Genomic DNA, 22,559 nt, shown 5'->3' on the forward strand with positions numbered 1-22,559 from the left:
GTTTCTCCCCGTCCCAACTTTTTTCCTTCTTAAAAATGTTATCACAGAGGTGCTACCGCTATCACTGATTGGCTCGGCCTTGGCCGGCGGCAGGTCCGTCTCAGAGCCGGGTGGTATGGGCTTGCTCTTTCTCGAACACAGGGGAAGCTTCCAGCAGCTTCTCACAGAAGCCACCCCTGTAACCCCCCCTGCTACCAAAACCTTGCCAGACAAAACCAATACAGGTCCCTGAATACAGATTGGTGTAATATTATCTGATTTACTGTTAGATAGTATTAGACACACAACCTTACAAAATAGAGCTGCTCTTAAATCATTAGTTAAGATACTTTTGATTTATCTTGTAGTGGGTTTTTTTTTTGTATTTTAATTTGTGTACCTTGTATGTTGCAATGTGTTTAAAAATTAATTGATAGATCAAGTAAGTCTGTGTTAAATGACGGAAAACAAAAAAGGGGGAATTGTGGACACAAATTTAGCTAATGGTCACAAGAGCATTCCAGACGCCTTTAGAAGGCCTTGAACAGAATAAACAAGAAGACAAAAAAATGCCAATTAGAACACAGGTGCACATTCCACAATAAAGGGAACTTGGCACAAAGAACCTCAATGCTCTTGGGCCTCAGTCCAGTATATCCGGTCATCCCTTTCCTCCTCCTGGCCGAAGGCAGGGACCCTCTATTGCTGTTCCTCATCAGAATATTCACTGTCCGATCCTTGCGGTACCAGACCAGAAGTCCCCTCACCAGAATCAAGGCAGGTGGTTTCAGTTCTTCTATGCCTGGAGGATCGCTGAGTGCTTTCTTGGGCCTCTACAGCAACGACGCTGACAGCCTTCTTCTTGGGTGACCCCTTCTTAACAGCTGTCTTCCCTCTCAGTTCACGTACGCGGGCTTCCAGCTTAAAGGTGGGTTCACCATCCCACTTCCTCATGTCCTCCCCTTGGTCATGCAGGAAGAACCAGAGTGTACCACGTGGCATACGCCTTGGGCTCCCTTTCCCTCTGACCGGGGCAGGAGAGGACTGATTTCTTGGGGCATCCCTAACAGCCAAGGCACTGTCCTGTAGGGATGAGGAGACACAGAGATTTTCCTCAAAGTTTTGGAGCCAAGACGACACTTTCTCCACAGTTGGTGTTTCCATATCTGGGCAATACATTGCTGCCAAGCTGTTAGAATACGACGCTGGGGCACCTTGAATCACCTTTCTCCACATGGCCCATGTGCACAGGACATCCTCTGGATCTTTGGAGACTTCCTCATCATCTAGATCACTGTAGATGACTTCCACCACTGCTAACTCTCTCAGGTACTGGATGCCTTCATCTGTGGTAGTCCACTTTTCTGAGGGATTCACAATATCTTCCTTGAATGGATATCTTGCCCTCACACTTGAGAGGAGCCGGCTCCAGAGACTGCAAACTGCTGCCTCTTTCCCAATTCCTCTTTCAATTCCCCGGTTTCTAGCGAGGGACCCCAGCTGTTGGGCTTCCTTGCCTTCCAGTTGCTGACTGTCAGCTTTGTTATCCCAGCATCGGAGCAGCCAGGCAGCAATCCGCTCACCTGGCTGGCGGCTGTAATCTTTCCGCAAGTCCCGAAGTTCTGAGGACGTCAGGGACCGGGCAGTTTCTGCTTCCTGTTTAAGTTCCCTCACTCCTTCCTCCAATTTCTTTATCGAAGGACCAGCTTCTAGATTAAGCCTTTCCTCTTCTTCTTCTTCCCTCACTAATCGATGGTATGGACCTGTTGATCTCCTTGTCCACTGTTTCCGTTTCACTATTGGGGCAATTACTGTTGTTGTTGTTTGGGTCCCTATCTCTGTTGCCAGCAGTCCTGGTTTCATGTAGACTGACCCATGATCAAAAAACTCAAAATTCTGCCAGTGACACCAGGCTCACAGCCAGGTATTGATCTCTTGGGTCTTCTTATTTCTTCCCTGTTGCATTAAAGGGTAAAGAAGTTTGGCAGAAAATAAACCCCCTTTGTGTTCCAGCTTGTCCTCAGATATCAGAGGGGCTGGGGGCGGCCAGGCTTAGATTCTGAGTTATGCCCAATTCAGCACTATAAGTCTGGTTGTGTTCAATATATTGAACTATCATCACGGTTACAGATACAGAAATAGTGCAATGTAATTTCAGTCTAGTTGTGTTCAATGAACTAACACGCCCAGACTTAAGAAGTTTGGTCACATTCAATGAGAACTCACACAGCTAGATTAATAAATAGTACAGTTTATTAAAGGAACAGAAATATATATTCTTTTGCATTGCCAGGAATAAATACACTGCAAAGCATGTGCAACTACCAAGAATATGAATAATACAGCCAACTACAAATGTGTTAATTTATGGAATAACTCTATAGAGCTTTCTAAATTTCCCAGGGAAACACTCGGTGTAACCGAGGGTTTGAATCTTACCGAATAGGCGTCCCTATGGGGGGGAGAGAAGTTCAGCCTGTCGACTGATGCCAGAAGTCAGCAATGTCCTCCTGACTAGTCTATGATGGTATCTTCTCAACCATTCCTCCTCTCTTAAGCCCTGTCCTGGGTTCAGCTGGGACAGAGTTAATTTTCACAGGAAGCTGGGAGGGGGCATAGCTGGGGCAGCTGACCTGAACTAGCCAAGGAGCTATTCCATACCATGTGACATCATGCTCAGTATATAAATGGGGAATGGGCTAGGGGAGATCTTCAGCTTTCGGTGGGGGAAAGTGGTGGAGCGTCAGGTTCTGGGTGGTGAGCAGTTGCACTGTGCATCACTCCTTTTGTATATTCTTTTATTAATACCGTTGTTGTTGTTACTTCTCTTTTTGTGTTGTCCCAGTAAACTGTCCTTATTTCAACCCCCGAGGTTCCATGGTTTTTTTCTTTTCTCCTTTCTGATTCTTCTCCCCATCCCACCAGAGGGGGGCGGGGAGGAGTAAGCGAGCGGCTGCGTGGTCCTTTGTTACCAGCTGGGCTGAAACCACGACAGTCCTTTTTGGCGCCCAACGTGGGGCACAAAGGGTAGAGATAATGACAGATCTGGCCAGAGCATGTTGAAACAAATTTGTCATACGCATTTCTTATAGTAGATAAAGAGATGCTAGTCACAATGTTGTTTCATTTGTTTACATGGTGGCATTTTGTAAGCTCTTATATGCTCTATGTATTGCCTGTACGTATGTTTATCACCTCTGGGAGAGGGATCGGGATTATCATTTTGCTGTACTGGGCAATGTCGACTTATGAAATGATTACATCACTGGTCATGAGGTTAAGCTGTTATCTGTATGCAGCAGTTATATCATTTCCATACTTCAGGAGCCTTCTATCGGAAATTTTTAGTAATTGCACCCAATCCATAGGGAAGTTGGGGGGGGGGTCCTCCATGAACTTCTCCAGCATGGGTCACTTCCACGACGTGCAGTCCTTCAGGAGCACACTGCTGCAGCGTGGGTCCACCATGGGGTCACAAGTCCTGCCAGAAAACCTGCTCCGTGGGCTCCTCTCTCCACAGATCTGCAGGTCCTGCCAGGATCCTGCTCCAGCGCAGGCTTCCCATGGGGTCACAGCCTCCTTTGGGCACCCACCTGCTTCAGCGTGGAGTCCTCCCCGGGCTGCAGGTGGACATCTGCTCCACCGTGGACCTCCATAGGCTGCAGAGGAACAACCTGTCTCACCATGGTCTTCACCACGGGCTGCAGGGGAATCTCTGCTCTGGCACCTGGACCATTTACTCCCCCTCCTTCTTCACTGACCATGGTGTCTGCAGGGTTATTTCTCTTACATGTTCTCACTCTTCAGCTGCTGTTTCTGTGTGTCGCAACCCCTTTTCTCTTCCCACCATCCAGCTTTTTTTTTTCTCTTTCTTTTTTTTTACACAGAGGCGCTACCACTATCACTGATTGGTTCGGCTTTGGCTGGCGGCAGGTCCGTCTTAGAGCTGGCTGGCATTGGCTCTGTCAGACACAGGGGAAAACCTCCAGCAGCCCCCACAGAAGCCACCCCTGTAACCCCCTGCTACCAAAACCTTGCCACACAAACCCAATACACTCCAAACTAAATTACCACTGCTTCTAAAATGTCCAATTGTGCTAGTGTCGTTGATCAATTTGTTCCTGGGTATTCATTTCGGACATAACATTTTTTAATACATTAGCTACTGTGCAAGCAGTCTGAACAGATTTCACAAGCACCGTGGTAGCAACGGCAGCAGTAGCTGCAGTAATGATAGCTGATATTACAAAGGCAATTAGCCATCCTATAAATCGTTTTGGGCGACTAATTGTCCGCTTTAAAAGCCTTGATAATTGACTTAATCCTGATTCCCTTTCCCACGATTTGGTCATATTTACAGTGATCCACAATTCAGCATGACGTCACATTGGCATGATTACTGTAAGATTTAGTTCAGATATATTCTTATGAGTAAAACAGCTAAAATACCAAGGTTAATTCAGATTAGTTTCAAAAGCATGGTTACGTAAAACGATATCTATAGATTGAGCTGCTGCAAAAACATAAGGATGTGAAGTACATATCATGAAGAAATCTTTGTGATTCTGTGTCAGGTACAAACTTATACAAGGAATTGTTCTTTCGATAATCACCATGGGCTATTTGTTGTTTTATAAATGGCATACCTATCACCCATGAGTTCATGAAAAAAGGTCCAGTCTTATTATTATACTGAGCTTGTAATAATGGCTGAGACAATCCTCCCTTAGATCATTTCAGGGAATAATAAGTATGTGTGTCATTGACACGGATCCATTCTTTCTTTTCTGCTAGTGGGCCAGGAGGTAGTAACTATACCCCTCCCCGTCCATTTTGTGTCATTACTAGAGATAGGAATCTCTGAATCCCACCACATTACTGGCCTAAACAAAGGAGGGTCAGTAACATGGGCCCAATAAAAATGTTGCGCCTGATCCATGGTGACTATGTAAAGACAAAGGATCAGAATTCTTACAAAACTGTTGCTGACCACTATTGCCAGGTATGCTAAAAAAGGTATTCTTTCGAGTAGGATACACGATGTATCATCACACTAGCTTGTTGCTGCAGTCTCTTCAAATTTCTCCATGTGATAGCTTTCTCATTCTCGATGCGCTGCTTCCTCCTCATTCATTTCTCCTCTTTCAAATTCAGAGTCTTCATCTGGGTTGTTCGAGTAGTTTCGGCAGCTCATGATAGGGTTTGACGTGACAAGCAGGCAGCCACCTAGGTCCTGCTGGTAGAAGAACACACACATACCCTCTTCCCCAAGTTATTAGTTCAATAGGACCAAGCCATGAGTTACTTACTAATGGATCTCGATATAATACTTTTGGTCATTCTGGAAACTTCCCGTGTTCACCAGAATAATGCTTTTCCATGGGTGTGACAGATTGTTGAGAATTCACATTTAAAAAATTTAAGGTATAAATTGCATTGTCTAATTGTTCCTGTGGGCTGATATTTCCCCTTTGTTGTTTTAATAGCATATTTTTTAAGGTTGCATGGCTGCATTCAATTATACCTTGTCCTTGTGGGTTATAGGGTAGCCCTGTGACATGAGCTATACCCCATTGTTGCAGAAACAATTGTGTGCTTTTAGTGGTGTAACCAGGCCCGTTGTCTGTTTTTATCATTTTAGGAACCCCGAGAATTGCAAAACAACGGGTCCAATGTTTTTTAATATCTTTTACCTTCTCCCCTGTGCGTGCAGACACACACAGTTCTCCAGAAAAGGTATCTACAGATACTTGTACATTCTTAAGACGGCCAAAAGAATTTACATGGGTAACATCTGTTTGCCATATTTCATTAGCTTGTAGGCCTCAAGGTGTAACACCACTAGGAAAACTGTGTGGTGTCAGTCGCTGACAATCAGGGCAAGAGCAAATAATGTCCTTGGCTTGAGATAAAGAAATCTTAAATTGTTTGCGCAAGCCAGCAGCATTTTGGTGAAAAAAGGAATGAGATGCTCTCACATAATCAAATTGTAATACAGCTACTGTCAATGAATCCGCTATTGCATTACCTTTTGTCAAAGGTCCTGGTAAAGTGGTATGAGATCGAATGTGAACAATAAATAAGGGATGTTTTTGATGGGAAATCAAAGACTGAATTTGAAAAAGCAAATCAAACAATTCTCTGTCATTAATTTTTTTCAGAAAAGCACCATTAATATGTTGGACAATATTAACAACATAGAGTTGCATACTATATTTAAGGGCTCATGTGAAAACAAGGTGAGGGCATGCAAAACTGCCCAGAGTTCAATCTTCTGATTAGATCCGTCATGTTTTGTTGCGGAATGTTTCCTCTCATTGTTGTCATGCCATGCTACATCTGCTTTTCCAGTTTTTCCGGAGCCATCTACAAAAACAGTTTTAGCATTGTTAGTACGTTTCCGTTGAACAATTACATCTTCAGCTAGAGGTAAATATATTAAGTTATGTAAGAATTTATCGGGTGGATAGAAAAATGTAATTCTGCCTACAAAATCAGCTAATGCAATCTGAAACTGTTCAGAATTTTCTAAAAGGAATTGATAATTTGAGGTAGTGAGTGGCAAATGAATTATTTCTGGATCATAACCGGTAATACTTTGCACCCGAGTACGGCCTTTCATTATAAGAAGAACATACAGTTCAGCTGGAGTAGTGATTGTTTTCTTTAGCGTGCCGGGGAGAAAAATCCATTCCAAATAATATACTTTGTAATTTCTAGCTGTCCTATTAATCCAATTGGTTGATGCTCTGTTCTGAGTACAAGGAAATGGACAGGCAAAGAACTCCTTATGCAATCTGCTTTCATCTTTGAAATGTGTTCAGTAACTAATTTCAGCTCTTGCTCTGCAGCAGAGGTCAATGTTCGCTTCGAAGAGAGATTGGAATCACCCTTTAATAAATTAAAGAGATTAGACAGTTGATGATTAGCTAATCCGAGCATAGGGCAAACCCAGTTAACAGCTCCTAACAGTTTTTGTGCATCATTGAGGGTGCTGATTTGTACATTTAGTTTTAGTGTCTCAGGTTTAACATGTCGTTCATATAAAACCCACCCTAGATATTTCCAGGGTGGCATGGAATGAATTTTCTCTTTTGCAATTTGCAATCCATGAGCTTGAAGTGCTATGAGTAATTACTCTAAGGTTTGATCAATATATGTTTGTTCTTTAGCACTGATGAGAATATCATCCATATAGTGATAAAGGATACTAGAAGGGAACTGTTGTTGAATGGGTGCCAGAACAGCAGCAACATACATTTGACAAATTGTAGGGCTATTCATCGTGCCTTGTGGCAACACAGTCCACTGATATCTATCCATTGGCTGTGCATTATTTACAGAAGGCACAGAAAAAGCAAAATGTTCGCAATCTTCAGGATGGAGAGGGACAGTGAAAAAGCAATCTTTTAAATCAATTATAAAAAGGTTCCAAATTCCAATCTGCTGGTAAAAGGGTAGGATTTGGGATTCCTGGTTGTAAAGATCCCATTGGTTGCATTACTGCATTAATAGCTCTCAAATCATGCAATAGTGTCCATTCCCCTGATTTTTTAGGAATAACAAAAATGGGGTTATTCCATGGGCTATTAGACCGAACAATGTGCCCTGTTTGAAGCTGTTCCTGGACTAGTTATATGGCATGAGTTAACTTTTCCCCTGATCAACCCAAACTGGTTTTTCTGTTAACCATTTCAGTTTGAGTAGGGGTTTAATGTCAGTGACCGCTACAATAAATTTGACTTTTCCGTGGTTAATGTCACATCCCATTGCTGCAACAAGTCTCGTCCCCATAGATTCATGGGTGTTTGCATTACATAAGGTTGAATCCATGCCCCCTTTTTTTCAGGGCCAGTTACTGCTAACAAATGAATGCGCCGAAGTGGTACTTGCAACCCCCCTATTCCTGTGATGGTAGTATGTACTGGTTCTAAAGGCCAATCAGGTGGCCAAACATTTTGAGAAATAATCAAAACATCGGCACCTGTATCTACTAGTCCCGAAAACGTTTTTCCCTGCATTTGAATTTCTAATGTGGGCTGTTTTGTAGTAATAGCTTTTGTCCAAAAGACATTTTCATTTGTGCTACCAAAGTTTCCTTCACCTCGGGGAACTTGTTTTGAATTTGGAACCCAATATGGAAATAAAAGAAGCTGAGCAACTTGTTGTCCTGGCTGCAGAACGTGATAGCCAAACAGGACAGTAATCATAATTTTTAATTCTCCTTGATAATCAGAATCAATAATGCCTTGTAGTACTAATATACCTTGTTTGAAAGTACTAGAGCCTCCTAATATTAAGCCAACCATGCCTTTTGGAAGGGGACCCCAAATTCCAGTACTAACTACTTTTATTTCTTTCGGTGTATTTAATACTACTTCTGTGGTAACTGCCAAGTCCAACCCAGCACTGCCTGAGGTTGCTGAGCATAGGTCTGTGACTCTGTATTGTTTGAGTTGGTTAACAACTGATTCATCTGCACCATATGAGGCGGGGCACTGTAATTTTGAGGGGCGCAGGACCGGATACCCCTTCTCCCATTTCCCGAGAACGGGCGACCATCTTTATTAAATTTTGAGTGGCATTGATTGCTCCAATGATAACCCTTTTGGCATCTAGGACATAACTGAGCTGGCTTTTTGTCTCCTGGTTTTTGTCATTTTTTTGGGACAGTTTTTACTAATATGTCCCTCTTTTCCACAATTGAAACATTACAGAGAAGTCTTTTGTAATTGAAGGTGTGATATCGCAGCTGCTAATGTGGACACACGGTGAATATCCATGCCTATATTTTGGCATACCTTTATATATTCACCTACGTCAGTAGCCTTGCCTTTAATGGGCATTAGTGCCGCCTGATAATCACTGTTATCGTTTTCAAATGCCAATTGGAATAACAGTGCATTAGCAGCTTCAGCATTATCAATTTGTCTTTGAATTGCATTCTGCAATTTGTCAATAAAGGACAGGTAAGATTCTTGTGAACACTGTCGAATTGTAGCAAAAGATCCTGCTCAGTTTCCTGTCTCAGGCACTAGCTTCCATGATGGAGTGGCAATCTGGGAAGCTTGTGTAAAAAGTCGATGATCTTGTATAACTTGATTTTGATGGGTAGTAAATTGCCCTGTTTCCATTAGCATATCAATACCAACAGGAACACCATTGTCTAGATTTTCCATTGCCTGCATGGTAGCTAATTCTTGGTATTCTAATTTCCAGACAGAGTACTGTGCTGAGGTAAGCACTGTTTTCATTAATGCAAACCAGTCCCAAGGTGTCATTATATAAGTATTTGAGATAGAATCTACAATTCCAACTGTAAACATGCTCTGTAAACCATTTTCCTGTATGGATTTCCTTAATTCTTTAAAAACTTGATAAGGCAAACCATTGTGAACAGGGTTTTGATTTTGGCAAAATATTACAGGGAAAGCAAAAGTAGTAAGATCTCCTTGTTACATAGCCTCTTCCCTGCACTGCTGTAAAGCGGGAGCCACAGGATTAGACAGGGGCATAGAGTTAGAGGGATTAGCAGGAGAAAGAGATACAGGCAATGCAGCAAAGCCAGGTTCTGGTTTAAGTTCTGAAAACCCTGCAGAGGGAGTACCAGGCGGTTGGGGTGGGTGGGTGGGAGGGGACGGCAGCAGCGCGGCGGCCGCGGGGGCTGCAGGAAGCGGCAGCGGCAGTGACGAAGCGGGCGCGGAGGCCGCAGCAAGCGGTGGCAGGGCGGAGGCGGCGGCGGCGGCGGCGGGGCCCTGTATGCGGTGGGGGGGCCGGTAACCCCGCGGAGCCCGTGCTGCCTGCCCGCTGCCTGCCCGCCTGCCTGCCGGCGGGATGTGTGTGTTAATGGTGGTGGTGCGGGCGGTGGTGGAGGTAATGAGAGGGATATAAATCTGGTTCTAGTTCGGGGTCCACTGGAGCCGATGGAATAAAATCATCAGAATAATGATTATTATCACTATCAGCCTCAGGTTGTTCCGCATCAGTCTCAGAAGCCTTTAACGGTTGTAAAGCGGCAAAAAGGAATTTCCATGTTATAATAGCTGAATCAGGAATTGCAAGCCCTAGCTCCTTTCTCATTTGCAAGTGCTCCCCCACTCTTTCCCAAAGCATTATATCAAAGGTACCGTTCTGCAGAAACCAAGTACAATGTTCTTTTACCAAGAGCAATAACTGTTCTAGTTGCTTTTCAGTAAGCTTAATTCCTGCTTGCATGAACTATTTCTTGCAAAACCTTTAAGTATAAGCGATGCTCTTGTCATATAGCTTGTCCCATCGTGCTATTCTACACAACCCTGTAGCTTTTCCATTCAACGGATGCTACTGTTCCTTATTTCTAAGGAATTGTGGCCACAATTACTCACCCGTCGGGTTGCGGGTCGCTGGAAAGTTCCTTTGAGCTTTCTGAAGTCTCCTGGCTCCTCACACAGGGCACCAAAAATGCGGCGATGAAAGAGGCACTCGGGATGACATCAAGATGGTTCTGAAGCAACAGCAAAAAAGGAACTCTTTATTGTCTCTTACAGCATATTTATTTATATATTACTAACACAGGAGCACATATCTGGCTCAGCTGGGATGTTTGCCAGTCCTCAGAACAGTTAAAGATAAAAACATTCCATACACATACTTGTGACTGTCTTCAGCCACATCTTCCCAGGCATACACCAGGCCATCCTCCAACCTGACCTTGTGAAACTAGTTCTTCAAGGCTTGGCAAACATGCAGCACAACAAATTCTAAGGGTCACTCTTGAAAACAAATGCCAGGTGTTCTGAGCTGCTCCCACAAGGGGACACAGCCAGGGCAGCTGACCCAAACTGGCCAAAGGAATATTCCATACCATGTGACATCATGCATTGTATATAAACTGGGGGAGTTGGCCTCGGGAGTGGATTGCTGCTCAGGAACTAACTGGGCATCTGTGAGAGACTAAAAGAGTTAATGTCTCAAACATTGTGGTGGGGAAGTTCTGCATAAGGAGGAACTCTGTATAACAACAAACCCTGCATAGCAACAAACCACAGGTAAACAAGGGAAACACCTATGTGGTCATCAGGAAAATGAATCAAACTCAATCAAAAAGCAGAGTAAACTGTCCCTCACTCCCCAATTGTATAATCAGTTTCCTCTTTAATGACACAACCATAGAAACAGTGTGCCTGTGGACAGATAAAGAGAGAGAGAAAATGGAATATCCTTAAAGGTCATGCTAACATCTACTCCCAGACCTCACGCTATACTAATAACTGCCCCTACTACCTATTGACCGACTCCCTATTCTATTACTCCCACAACTGACCAAGCTACTTACCCACAAATTTCCATGATTGGACCCTATGCTATTAAATATACAGGACAGCAACAAGTCATATTTAACCCATCATGGTCCCTGAAAAGGGTAGAACTGTCCATGTCTACTAATATATCTACAGTGCACCCTCAGTGTACTCCCTTCTTGAAACCCTCCTTTTATGGATGACTAGTATGGTTACATGGATGAATATTACAGAGAAATGCACAATGTAAGAAGGAGAAGGGACATTACAGGAGCTTTAGGAACAGGACTTGGAATATTTAATGGCATGGATCCAGAGGTACTTGTAAATAAACTAGATACAGCAACCTCTGATTTACATAAGCTAGAACACCCTTCATGATCTTCCTAAGGAAGATCATAGGATTTAACCTTAGGAACCAGTCAATGGCTTCTGGCTGATGCTCTCCCCAGATGGGAGCAAATAAACAAAGCAGACAATCAGTTGCTATTAAAGGCTTTAGGCATTGTACAAGCCAACATCTCACTTGCTTTAATCTGTATGCAGGCCCAATTATGGATATAATCCACTGTTGCCACAATAGACAGGGAATGAGATGAAGGAATTCTCTGAGCAGAAATGCAAAAAGTAATATGAAATAATGCCACACAATTTGGAAAAGATTTTCAGTTATGGTCAATTTTATATGTGACCCGCATGAACATGTCACAACCACCTTTGTGTTGGCATTTCATAACACCTCTGTGTACACCATTTATCCTATTATTGCCCTAGGATTAAATCACGATGGTACCCTACTGTAGGGTTCAGTTATATGGAACTTAGTTATTGGGCCTGAAAATAGCTCATGGTCACAAGACTGTTCCAGGCACCTTTAGAAGGCCTTGAACAGAATAAATAAGAAGATAGAAGAAGAAAGATCCCAATTAGAAAAACACAGGTGCATATTCCATGATAAAAGGAACAAACAACCTCAATTCAGGGGCTTATCTTGACCAATTGGACTAAGACGTCTTGTATGTTTTAATTAACACAACCAATTATGTCTTGTGTTTGTGCGTGTGGACAGTACCGATGTAACCAATCACCGCTTATGCTTGTGCGTGTGGACACCAAATGCTTGCATGTAGTAGCCAATCAAAGTTTCTGAACAACTTAGAGAATTGTATAAAAATGATCAGCTAAGCTCAATAAACTGGTGACTTTAATCATCACATTGGTGTTCCGTCGTCCGGGCCCCGCACGGATTAATCCCTAAACCCTACACCCTACTTTACCCAATGAGTAATAGAACTTGGGCTAGGTGATATAACAACACTATAGCAAACTATATGCAAACAACACTATGGCAAACTATAGACACCAAAATGTGTATTGTGAGAGCACAAGGACTTATTTGTGAAGGCAATATGATAAAAGCCCGAGATATTTGCTTAGATACACAACAAAGTGTCATTTTGAAATTCACCCCAAAGAAGCAACAGATTCTATCCTAGTTTTTAAAGGGAATGGATGTGTCTCTATAAGAACCCTTTGTGAAAACTTAAATGTTAATGGAAATTTTACCTATAATGTATCCAATCAATCAAATGTATGTGTTTGTAACTTTGTAAACATTACTGGATGTGACCTTAATTATACAACCCCAATGACCTCATACGCACTGTCAAAGAAAAATTACAAACTATATCAAGACCTTTTACCTTCCCCAATCGTAATGGACTTGATGCTGCTGCAAAAGCTACTGGAACATAGAGACTTACAAGCTTTATTATGAAAGACATGACAACAAAGCAAAATGACATTGATAACTGTACACCACGATAGAGAAGAAATATACTGCATACTAGAAAGAGTGAAGAATGATGGGGAACGCCACTGGTGGGAAGCCCTAATAGGATGGTCTCCAATGGCAACAGGTGTATTGAATATCATTTTACATCCTGTGATAATAATGTTTGCCATCGTGGTAATTTATATTGTTGTTATTGTCTTTTTAATATATTAGAGTTTGGGTTTTAGTCTAATCAGTATATCTCATTGTAAAATGCACAGAATATCTTGCTACTGATTACGTGAAACTATCTGATTGTGTGGAACTGCCTTATAATTAACCCTTTACATTTTTGTATTTATCTCTTAATCCTCCAGTAGATAACATGATGCAATTACAGTTGTCTATATTGGAGGCTGAGGCCAGCTTAACAAGGGACAAGAGGCAAAACCACCTCACTGAGACAAGCCCAGAGGCCCATTGTATCCATGGCATAGACTATCTAAGGAAAGGGTACTTCAAGGATCCAAAAGGGTACCGATGGGCTTCTGGTGTAGCCAAAAGAGAAGATTAAACCGCTATTGTCCGGGTTTCAGCTAGGATAGAGTTAATTTTCTTTCTAGTAGCTAGTATAGTGCTATGTTTTGGGTTCAGTATGAGAAGAATGTTGATAACACAGTGATGTTTTCAGTTATTGCTAAGTAATGTTTAGACTGTGTCCAGGGTTCATCTGGGATAGAGTTAATTTTTACAGGAACCTGGGAGGGGGCACAGCCAGGACAGCTGACCTGAACTAGCCAAGGATCTATTCCATACCATGTGACATCATGCTCAGTATATAAATGGGGAGCGGGCTGGGGGGAGCCCCCTCGGCTTTCGCTGGGGGAAGTGGCACAGCGTCAGGTTCTGAGTGGTGAGCAGTTGCACTGTGCATCACTCCTTTTGTATATTCTTTTATTAGTACTGTTGTTGTTGTTGTAACTTCTCTTTTTTTGTGTGTTGTCCCAGAAATCTGCCCTTATCTCAACCCCCGAGGTTCTGGTTTGTGGGGTTTTTTTTCCTTTTCTCTCCTCCAATTGTCCTCCCTATCCCACGGGAGGGGGGCGGGAGGAGTGAGCGAGCGCCTGCATGGTCCTTTGTTACCAGCTGGGCTGAAACCACGACAGTCCTTTTTGGCGCCCAACGTGGGGCACAAAGGGTTGAGATAATGACAGATCTGGCCAGAGCGTGTTGAAACAAATTTGTCAAATGCATTTCTTATAGTAGATAAAGAGATGCTAGTCACAATGTTGTTTCATTTGTTTACATGATGGCGTTTTGTAACTTCTTATATGCTCTATAAATTGCCTGTAGTTATGTTTCTCACCTCTGGGAGAGTGATTGGGATTATCATTTTGCTGTACTGGGCAATGTCGACTTGTGAAATGATTACATCACTGGTCATGAGGTTAAGCTGGTATCTGTATGAGGCACGATATCATTTCCATACTTTGGGCACCTTCTATCGGAATTTATTGGTAATTACACCCAATCCATGGGGAAGTCGGGGGGGATACTTCCCCCCGTCCGTTCGCCTCCCTTTTCTCCTTCCGACTAATTACAACAGCTTTTGAGAATTTTGAATATCCTTGGGATGCACAAGCCAGTTAGTGCTATGCCTCCTGAATATGTTTCAGGTCTTGTTTAGGGCTACAAAAAGGCTCTTTAAGAGTACTACCCAGAGATCTGCCCCAAAGCTGGATACTCATGGGTGGCACAGCATGTGGGAGGATATGGGCAGGTATCTAGAGAACTTCTCACTGCCAGTGACTTGGAAGTTCACTCCCAAACAACTACAGAACCCTCATGAAGTGACAGAATATTTGAAAGGAAAATGCTGTGGCTATCCCAGAGACACACAACTTACTGCACTGTGCTGGGCCCTGGCCAGTATCTACCAAACACTGCTTGATACTAGACAGCACCCTCAGGGGGAAATAGGGAAAACAGGGCAACAGGCACTGTGGCTGCCCCAACCCTAACAACAGACACCATGGCTACCCCAACCCTGGCAACAGGCAGCGTGGCTACCCCAACCCCGGTGACAGACACTTCAGCTAAACCAGAGAACCAACCTGTGCCAGTATCAGTCGCCGCTGTACAGAAAAAGAAACACACAAAGAAATCAGTTCGCTTAGTGAGAGATGAAGATGAACCAGGGTCATCGCGAGAACAGGAGGAAGAGGCAGAACCTGAAATAATCACCCGATCTCTATCCCTGAGTGAGTTGCGTGACATGCGAAAAAGATTTTAGCCGCCACCCAGGTGAGCACATTGTTACCTGGCTGCTCCGATGCTGGGATAATGGGGCCAGTCATTTGGAATTAGAGGACAGGGAAGCCAAGCAGTTGGGTTCACTGTCTAGGGAAGGGGGCATCGACAAGGCGATTCGGAGAAAAACACAAGTCCTCAGCCTCTGAAGGCGACTTCTGTTAGGTGTAAAGGAAAGATACCCCTTCAGGGATGAAGTTACATGTCACCAAGGCAAGTGGACCACCATGGAGAGAGGTATCCAGTACCTGAGGGAATTAGCTGTACTGGAGATGATTTATAATGATCCAGAAAATGCGCAGTCACCCACAGATCCAGATGAAGTTGAATGCACACAACCCATGTGGCAGAATTTTCTTCGAAGTGCACCACCGACCTATGCCAATTCATTGGCGGTAATGTCCTGGAGAGAAGGCTATGGACAAACGGTGGATGAATTGGCTGTCCAACTCCAGCAATACGAAGGAAGTCTCTCTTCCTCCCTATGGGCCTGTGTTTTGGCTGTAGAGGAACTGTCCTGAGAGTTCCAGCAATTCAAAGTGGATATGTCCTCCTCCTCACCTGTACAGGCCCGCATCACAGTTATTGGGAGTAAGCGTTCCTCTGCCCAAGAGAGAGGAGAGAGACAGTACACATGACAGGCTAACCTGTGGTTTTACTTGCGTGACCATGGAGAGGACATGAGGAAGTGGGATGGAGAACCTACCTCAGTCCTGGATGCACGGGTACATGAGTTGCAAGAAAAAGCAATCAGAAAAGTGGATTCTTCTTGGAAAACTGCTGCTCCAGTTTCCAGTGAGCAGTCCCCCAGATGCAGTAGATGGGCGGATCTCATTTCTGATCCTTTTGAAGGGACTTCTGATACATGTTTGCAAAAAGTGAGTGACAGATACTCTAACCAGGATTAGAGGGGCCCTGCCTCCAGCCAGGTGGAGGAGAGGGACAACCGAGTCTACTGGACAGTGTGGATTCGATGACCTGGCACATCAGACCCACAGGAATATAAGGCTCTAGTAGACACTGGTGCACATTGCACCCTAATGCCATCAAGTTATAAAGGGGCAGAACCCATCTGTATCTCTGGTGTGACAGGGGGATCCCAAGAGCTAACCGTATTGGAAGCTGAAATGAGTCTAACCGGGAATGAGTGGCATAAACACCCCATTGTGACTGGCCCAGAGGCCCCGTGCATCCTTGGTATAGATTACCTCAGGAGGGGGTATTTCAAGGACCCAAAAGGGTACCGTTGGGCCTTTGGTATAGCTGCATTGGAGACGGAGGAGATTGAGCAGCTGTCGACCCTGCCGGGTCTCTCTCAAGACCCTTCGGTTGTGGGGTTGCTGAAGGTTGAAGAACAACAGGTGCCAATTGCTACCATGATGGTGCACCAGCAGCAATATTGCACCAACCAAGACTCCCTGATCCCCATCCATAAGCTGATTTGCCAATTGGAGAGCCAAGGAGTGATGAGCAAGACTCACTCACCCTTTAATAGTCCCATATGGCCCGTGCGGAAATCTAATGGGGAGTGGAGACTAACAGTAGATTCTTGTGGGCTAAATGAAGTCACGCCACCACTGAGTGCTGCTGTACCAGATATGCTAGAACTTCAATATGAACTAGAGTCAAAGGCAGCCAAGTGGTATGCCACAATGGACATTGCCAATACATTTTTCTCCATTCCTTTGGCAGTGGAGTGCAGGCCACAGTTTGCTTTCACTTGGAGGGGCATCCAGTACAACTGGAATAGAATGCCCCAGGGGTGGAAACACAGCCCCACTATTTGTCGTGGACTTATCCAGGCTGCACTGGAAAAAGGTGAAGCTCCAGAACACCTGCAGTACATTGATGACATCATCGTATGGGGCAACACAGCAGAAGAAGTTTTTGAGAAAGGGAAGAAAATAATCCAAATCCTTTTGAAGGCTGGTTTTGCCATAAAAGGAAGTGTCCTGGGTTCAGCTGGGATAGAGTTAATTTTTACAGGAACCTGGGAGGTGGGGGCATAGCCGGGGCAGCTGACCTGAACTAGCCAAGGAGGTATTCCATACCATGTGCCATCATGCTCAGTATATAAATGGGGAGCAGGCCGGGGGGTGGTCTCTGTTTTCGGTGGGGGAAGTGGCGGAGCGTCGGGTCCCGGGTGGTGAGCAGTTGCACTGTGCATCACTCTTTTTGTATACTTTTTCATTAGTGCCGTTGTTGTTGTAATCTTTTTGTGTTTGTCCCAGTAAACTGCCTTTATCTCAACCCTCGAGGTTCCAGTTTCTTTTTCTTTTTCTCTCCTCCGTCTCCTCCCCATCCCACCGGAAGGGGGCGGAGGAGTGAGTGAGCGGATGCGTGGGCCTTTGTTACCGGCCGGGCTGAAGCCACGACTGAAAGTCAGGTCAACGGACCTGCACAGGAGATCCAGTTCTTAGGAGTAATATGGAAAGACGGGCGCCGTCAGATCCCTATGGATATGATCAACAAAATAGCAGCTATGTCCCCACTGACCAATAAAAAAGGAAACACAGGCTTTCTTAGGTGTTGTGAGATTTTGGAGAATGCATATTCCAAATTATAGTCAAATTGTAAGTCTTCTCTACCAAGTTACCTGGAAGAAGAATGATTTTAAATGGGGGCCTGAGCAATGACAAGACTTTGAAAAAATTAAGCAGGAGACTGTTCATGCAGTAGCCCTTGGGCCAGTCTGGGCAGGAGAAGATGTTAAAAATGTGCTCTATACTGCAGCCAGGGAGAATGGCCCTTCCTGGAGCCTCTGGCAAAAAGCACCTGGGGAGTCCTGAGGCCGACCGCTGGGGTTTTGGAGTCGGGGATACACAGGATGCGAGGCTCGCTATACTCCAACTGAAAAAGAGATCTTGGCAGCATATGAAGGAGTTCGAGCTGCCTCAGAAGTGGTTGGTACTGAAACACAGCTCCTCTTAGCACCCCGACTGCCAGTGCTGGGCTGGATGTTCAAAGGGAGGGTCTCCTCTACACGTCATGCAACTGATGCCACATGGAGTAAGTGGATTGCACTGATCACAAAATAAGCTTGCATAGGAAACCCTAGTCGCCCAGGAACTGTGGAAGTGATCACGGGCTGGCCAGAAGGCAAAGATTTTGGAATGTTGGCAGAGGAGGAGGTGGCATGTGCTGAAGAATCCCCGCTGTATAATAAACTGTCAGAAAATGAGAGGCAATATGCCCTGTTCACTGATGGGTCCTGTCGCATTGTGGGAAAACATCGGAGGTGGAAGGCTGCTGTATGGAGTCCTACACGACAAGTTGCAGAAACTGCTGAAGGAGAAGGTGAATCGAGTCAGTTTGCAGAGGTGAAAGCCATCCAGCTAGCGTTAGACATTGCTGAAAGAGAAAAGTGGCCAGTGCTTTATCTCTATACTGACTCATGGATGGTGACAAATGCCCTGTGGGGGTGGTTACAGCAATGGAAGCAGAGCAACTGGCAGCGCAGAGGTAAACCCATGTGGGCTGCTGCACTGTGGCAAGATATTGCTGTTCGGATAGAGAATCTTGTTGTAAAAGTATGTCACGTAGATGCTCACGTACCCAAGGGTCAGGCCACTGAAGAACATCGAAACAACCAGCAGGTGGATCAGGCTGCCAAGATTGAAGTGGCTCAGGTGGACCTGGACTGGCAACATAGGGGTGAGCTATTTATGGCTCAGTGGGCCCACGATACCTCAGGCCATCAGGGAAGAGATGCAACATATAGATGGGCTCATGATCGAGGGGTGGACCTGACCATGGACACTATTGCACAGGTCATCCATGAATGTGAAACATGTGCTGCAATTAAGCAAGCCAAGTGGCTAAAACCTCTGTCGTATGGAGGGCGATGGCTGAAATATAAACAGTGGGAGGCCTGGCAGATTGACTATATCACACTCCCACAAACCCGCCAAGGCAAGCACCATGTGCTGACAATGGTGGAAGCGACCACTGGATGGCTGGAAACATACCCTGTGTCCCACGCCACTGCCCAGAACAGTCTTCTGGGCCTTGAAGAACAAATTTTATGGCGACACGGCACCCCAGAAAGAATCGAGTCGGACAACGGGACTCACTTTTGAAACAACCTCATAGACACCTGGGCCAAGGAACATGGCATTGAGTGGGTATATCGCATCCCTTATCACGCACCGGCCTCCGGAAAAATCGAACAATACAATGGACTGCTGAAAACTACATTGAGAACAATGAGACGTGGAACTTTCAAACATTGGGATACACATTTAGCAAAAGCCACCTGGTTAGTTAATACTAGAGGATCCGCCAATCGGGCTGGCCCCGCCCAACCAAGAGTTCCACATACTGTAGAAGGAGATAAAGTCCCTGTAGTGTGCATGAGGAGTATGTTAGGAAAGACAGTCTGGGTTAGTCCTCCCTCAAGCAGAGACAAACCCATCCAAGGGACTGTTTTTGCTTAAGGACCTGAGTACACTTGGTGGGTGATGCAGAAGGATGGGGAAGTTTGATGTGTGCCTCAGGGAGCTTTGATTTTGGGAGAGAATAGCCAGTGAATTGGGCTGTATGATATTTAACTGCTAAATAACCTGCCAATGTATGTCATTGTATCTATAGTGTCTATATGCTATGTCAAGGGTATTACAGTAAGAATTACCCAAATGACTGAAGGATGGACCTTGAAACTGAGCCAAGTACAACAGTGATAGAACTTGAACTGGCACCCAGCAATTTCCCCAAGATCAACATCTTTGACCTGCAGACCAAGGGCATGGGTTGCACCAAATGTACCAGCTGCAAGCTCCAGTGGCAGCATACAACAACCCAACACCTCACACCATCTCTCCTATCCTGAAGGACTGTTACAACAGATGGAGCCCCAAAGTCATGGACTAAATAAAATCGATGGACACATTAGAGGGATAGCCCATCGACTAAGGGAATACTGTTTGTGTGTGTGGGGGGGGGTGGTGTCCATATACATATATATAAGACAAGGAAAGTGGTAGCTGTTAATTGGAAAATATAAGATCTGGGCATGATGTAGATGGTGCAGAATAAGGGGTGGATAATGTCCTGGGTTCAGCTGGGATAGAGTTAATTTTTACAGGAACCTGGGAGGTGGGTGGGGGCATAGCTGGGACAGCTGACCTAAACTAGCCAAGGAGCTATTCCATACCATGTGACATCATGCTCAGTATATAAATGGGGAGCTGGCTGGGGGGCAGCTCCCTCTGCTTTCAGTGGGGGAAGTGGCACAGCGTCAGGTTCTGGGTGGTGAGCAGTTGCACTGTGCATCACTCCTTTTGTATATTCTTTTATTAGTACTGTTGTTGTTGTAACTTCTCTTTTTTTGTGTGTTGTCCCAGAAATCTGCCCTTATCTCAAACCTCGAGGTTCTGGTTTGTGGTTTTTTTTTTCCTTTTCTCTCCTCCAATTTTCCTCCCTATCCCACCGGAGGGGGGCGGGAGGAGTGAGTGAGTGACTGCATGGTCCTTTGTTACTGGCTGGACTGAAACCACGACAGTGTGAGAGGGGGATCCCAGGAGTTAACTGTATTGGAAGCTGAAGTGAGTCTAACTGGGAATGAGTGGCAGAAACACCCCATTATGACTGGCCCAGAGGCCCTGTGCATCCATGGCATAGACTATCTCAGGAGAGGGTATGTCAAGGACCCAAAGGTGTGCTGGTGGGTCTTTGGTATAGCTGCATTGGAGATGGAGGAAACTGAACAGCTGTCAACCTTGCCCAGCCTCTCTGAGGACCCTTCGGTTGTGGGATTGCTGAGGGTTGAAGAACAACAGGTGCCAATTGCTACCACGACGGTGTACCGGCGGCAATATCGCACCAACTGAGTATCCCTGATTCCCATCCATAAGCTGATTTGCCGATTGCAGAGCCAAGGATTGATCAGCAAGACTCACTCACCCTTTAATAGTCCCATATGGCCAGCATAAAAATCTGAGAGCACGTGGAGGCTAACAGTGAACTATCGTGGCCTGAACGAAGTTACGCCACCTTTGAATGCTGCCATGCCGGACGTGCTAGAGCTGCATTACGAACTGGAGTCAAAGGCAGCCAAGTGGTATGCTACAATTGACACTGCCAATGTGTTTTTTTTCAATTCCTTTGGCAGCAGAATGCAGGCCACAGTTTGCTTTCACATGGAGAGGTGTCCAATATACCTGGAACCGACTGGCCCGGGGTGGAAGCACAGCCCTACCATTTGTCACAGACTAATCCAAACTGTACTGGAACAGGGTGATGCCCCTGAACATCTCCAATACATCAATGACATCATCATGTGGGGCAACAAGGCAGAAGAAGTGTTTGAGAAGGGAAAAAGAGTAATTCAGATTCTTCTGAAAGCTGGTTTTCACCATAAAAAGAAGCAAGGTCAAAGGACCTGCACAGGAGATCCAGTTCTTGGGAGTAAGATATCAGGATGGACATCGTCACATCCATGTGGATGTGATCAATAAAATCACAACTATGTCCTCACCAACTAACAAGGAAGAAACACAAGCTTTCCTAGGCCTTGTAGGATTCTGGAGAATGCATATTCCAGGTTATAGTCAGCTTGTGCGTCCTTTCTATCGAGTAACGCGGAAAAAGAACTATTTTGAATGGGGCCCTGAACAACAACAAGCCTTTGAGCATATCAGACAGGAAATAGCTTGTGCAGTAGCTCTTGGGCCTGTCCGGACAGGACCAGATGTACAAAATGTACTCTACACTGCAGCTGGGGAGCATGGTCTCACCTGGAGCCTCTGGCAGAAAACACCAGGAGAAACCCGAGGTCAACCATTAGGGTTTTGGAGCCGGGGGTACTGAGGATCAGAAGCCCACTATACCCCAACTGAAAAAGAGATATTAGCAGCATATGAGGGGGTTGGAGCCTCTTCAGAAGTTGTTGGTACAGAAACATATCTCCTCTTGGCACCACGATTGCCCGTGCTACACTGGATGTTCAAAGGAAACATCCCCTATACACATCATGCAACCAGCGCTACATGGAGTAAGTGGATAGCATTGATCACGCAATGGGCTTGAATGGGGAGACCCAACCACCCAGGAATCCTGGAAGGGATCATGGAATGGCCAGAAGGCAGAGATTTTGGAGCATCACCTGAGGAGGTGGCTCGTGCCCAAGAGGCACCACCATATAATGAGTTATCAGAAGATGAAAGGCATTATGCTTTGTTTACTGATGGATACTGCATGTGGTAGGGAACCATCGGAAG

At 45.0% G+C, this 22,559-nt stretch overlaps 3 protein-coding genes across 9 annotated transcripts in view; 2 read left to right on the forward strand and 1 right to left on the reverse strand.

Moving 5' to 3' along the window:
- Window positions 1-22,559, forward strand: part of LOC126035464 (uncharacterized) — a 440,127-nt gene that overhangs the window by 80,836 nt on the left and 336,732 nt on the right. Inside the window, exon 2 of one of the 7 annotated variants that reach the window (XM_049794085.1) lies at window positions 18,581-18,749. The exons of the other annotated variants lie outside the window; for them this stretch is intronic. The gene's annotated coding sequence lies outside the window, so the exon portion shown is untranslated. Of the gene's footprint in view, window positions 1-18,580; window positions 18,750-22,559 lie in introns of those variants that run through there. 7 annotated transcript variants of the gene reach the window in all.
- LOC126035469 (uncharacterized) overlaps window positions 1-22,559 on the reverse strand; it is a 340,981-nt gene that overhangs the window by 50,472 nt on the left and 267,950 nt on the right. The window lies entirely within an intron of this gene.
- Window positions 18,900-22,559, forward strand: part of LOC126035491 (uncharacterized protein K02A2.6-like) — a 136,376-nt gene continuing 132,716 nt past the window's right edge. Inside the window, exon 1 of the mRNA XM_049794135.1 lies at window positions 18,900-18,996. The gene's annotated coding sequence lies outside the window, so the exon portion shown is untranslated. The remainder of the gene's footprint in view (window positions 18,997-22,559) is intronic.

Source organism: Accipiter gentilis, chromosome W (genome assembly GCF_929443795.1).
Source record: "Accipiter gentilis chromosome W, bAccGen1.1, whole genome shotgun sequence".
Classification (NCBI taxonomy): Eukaryota; Metazoa; Chordata; class Aves; order Accipitriformes; family Accipitridae; genus Astur; species Astur gentilis.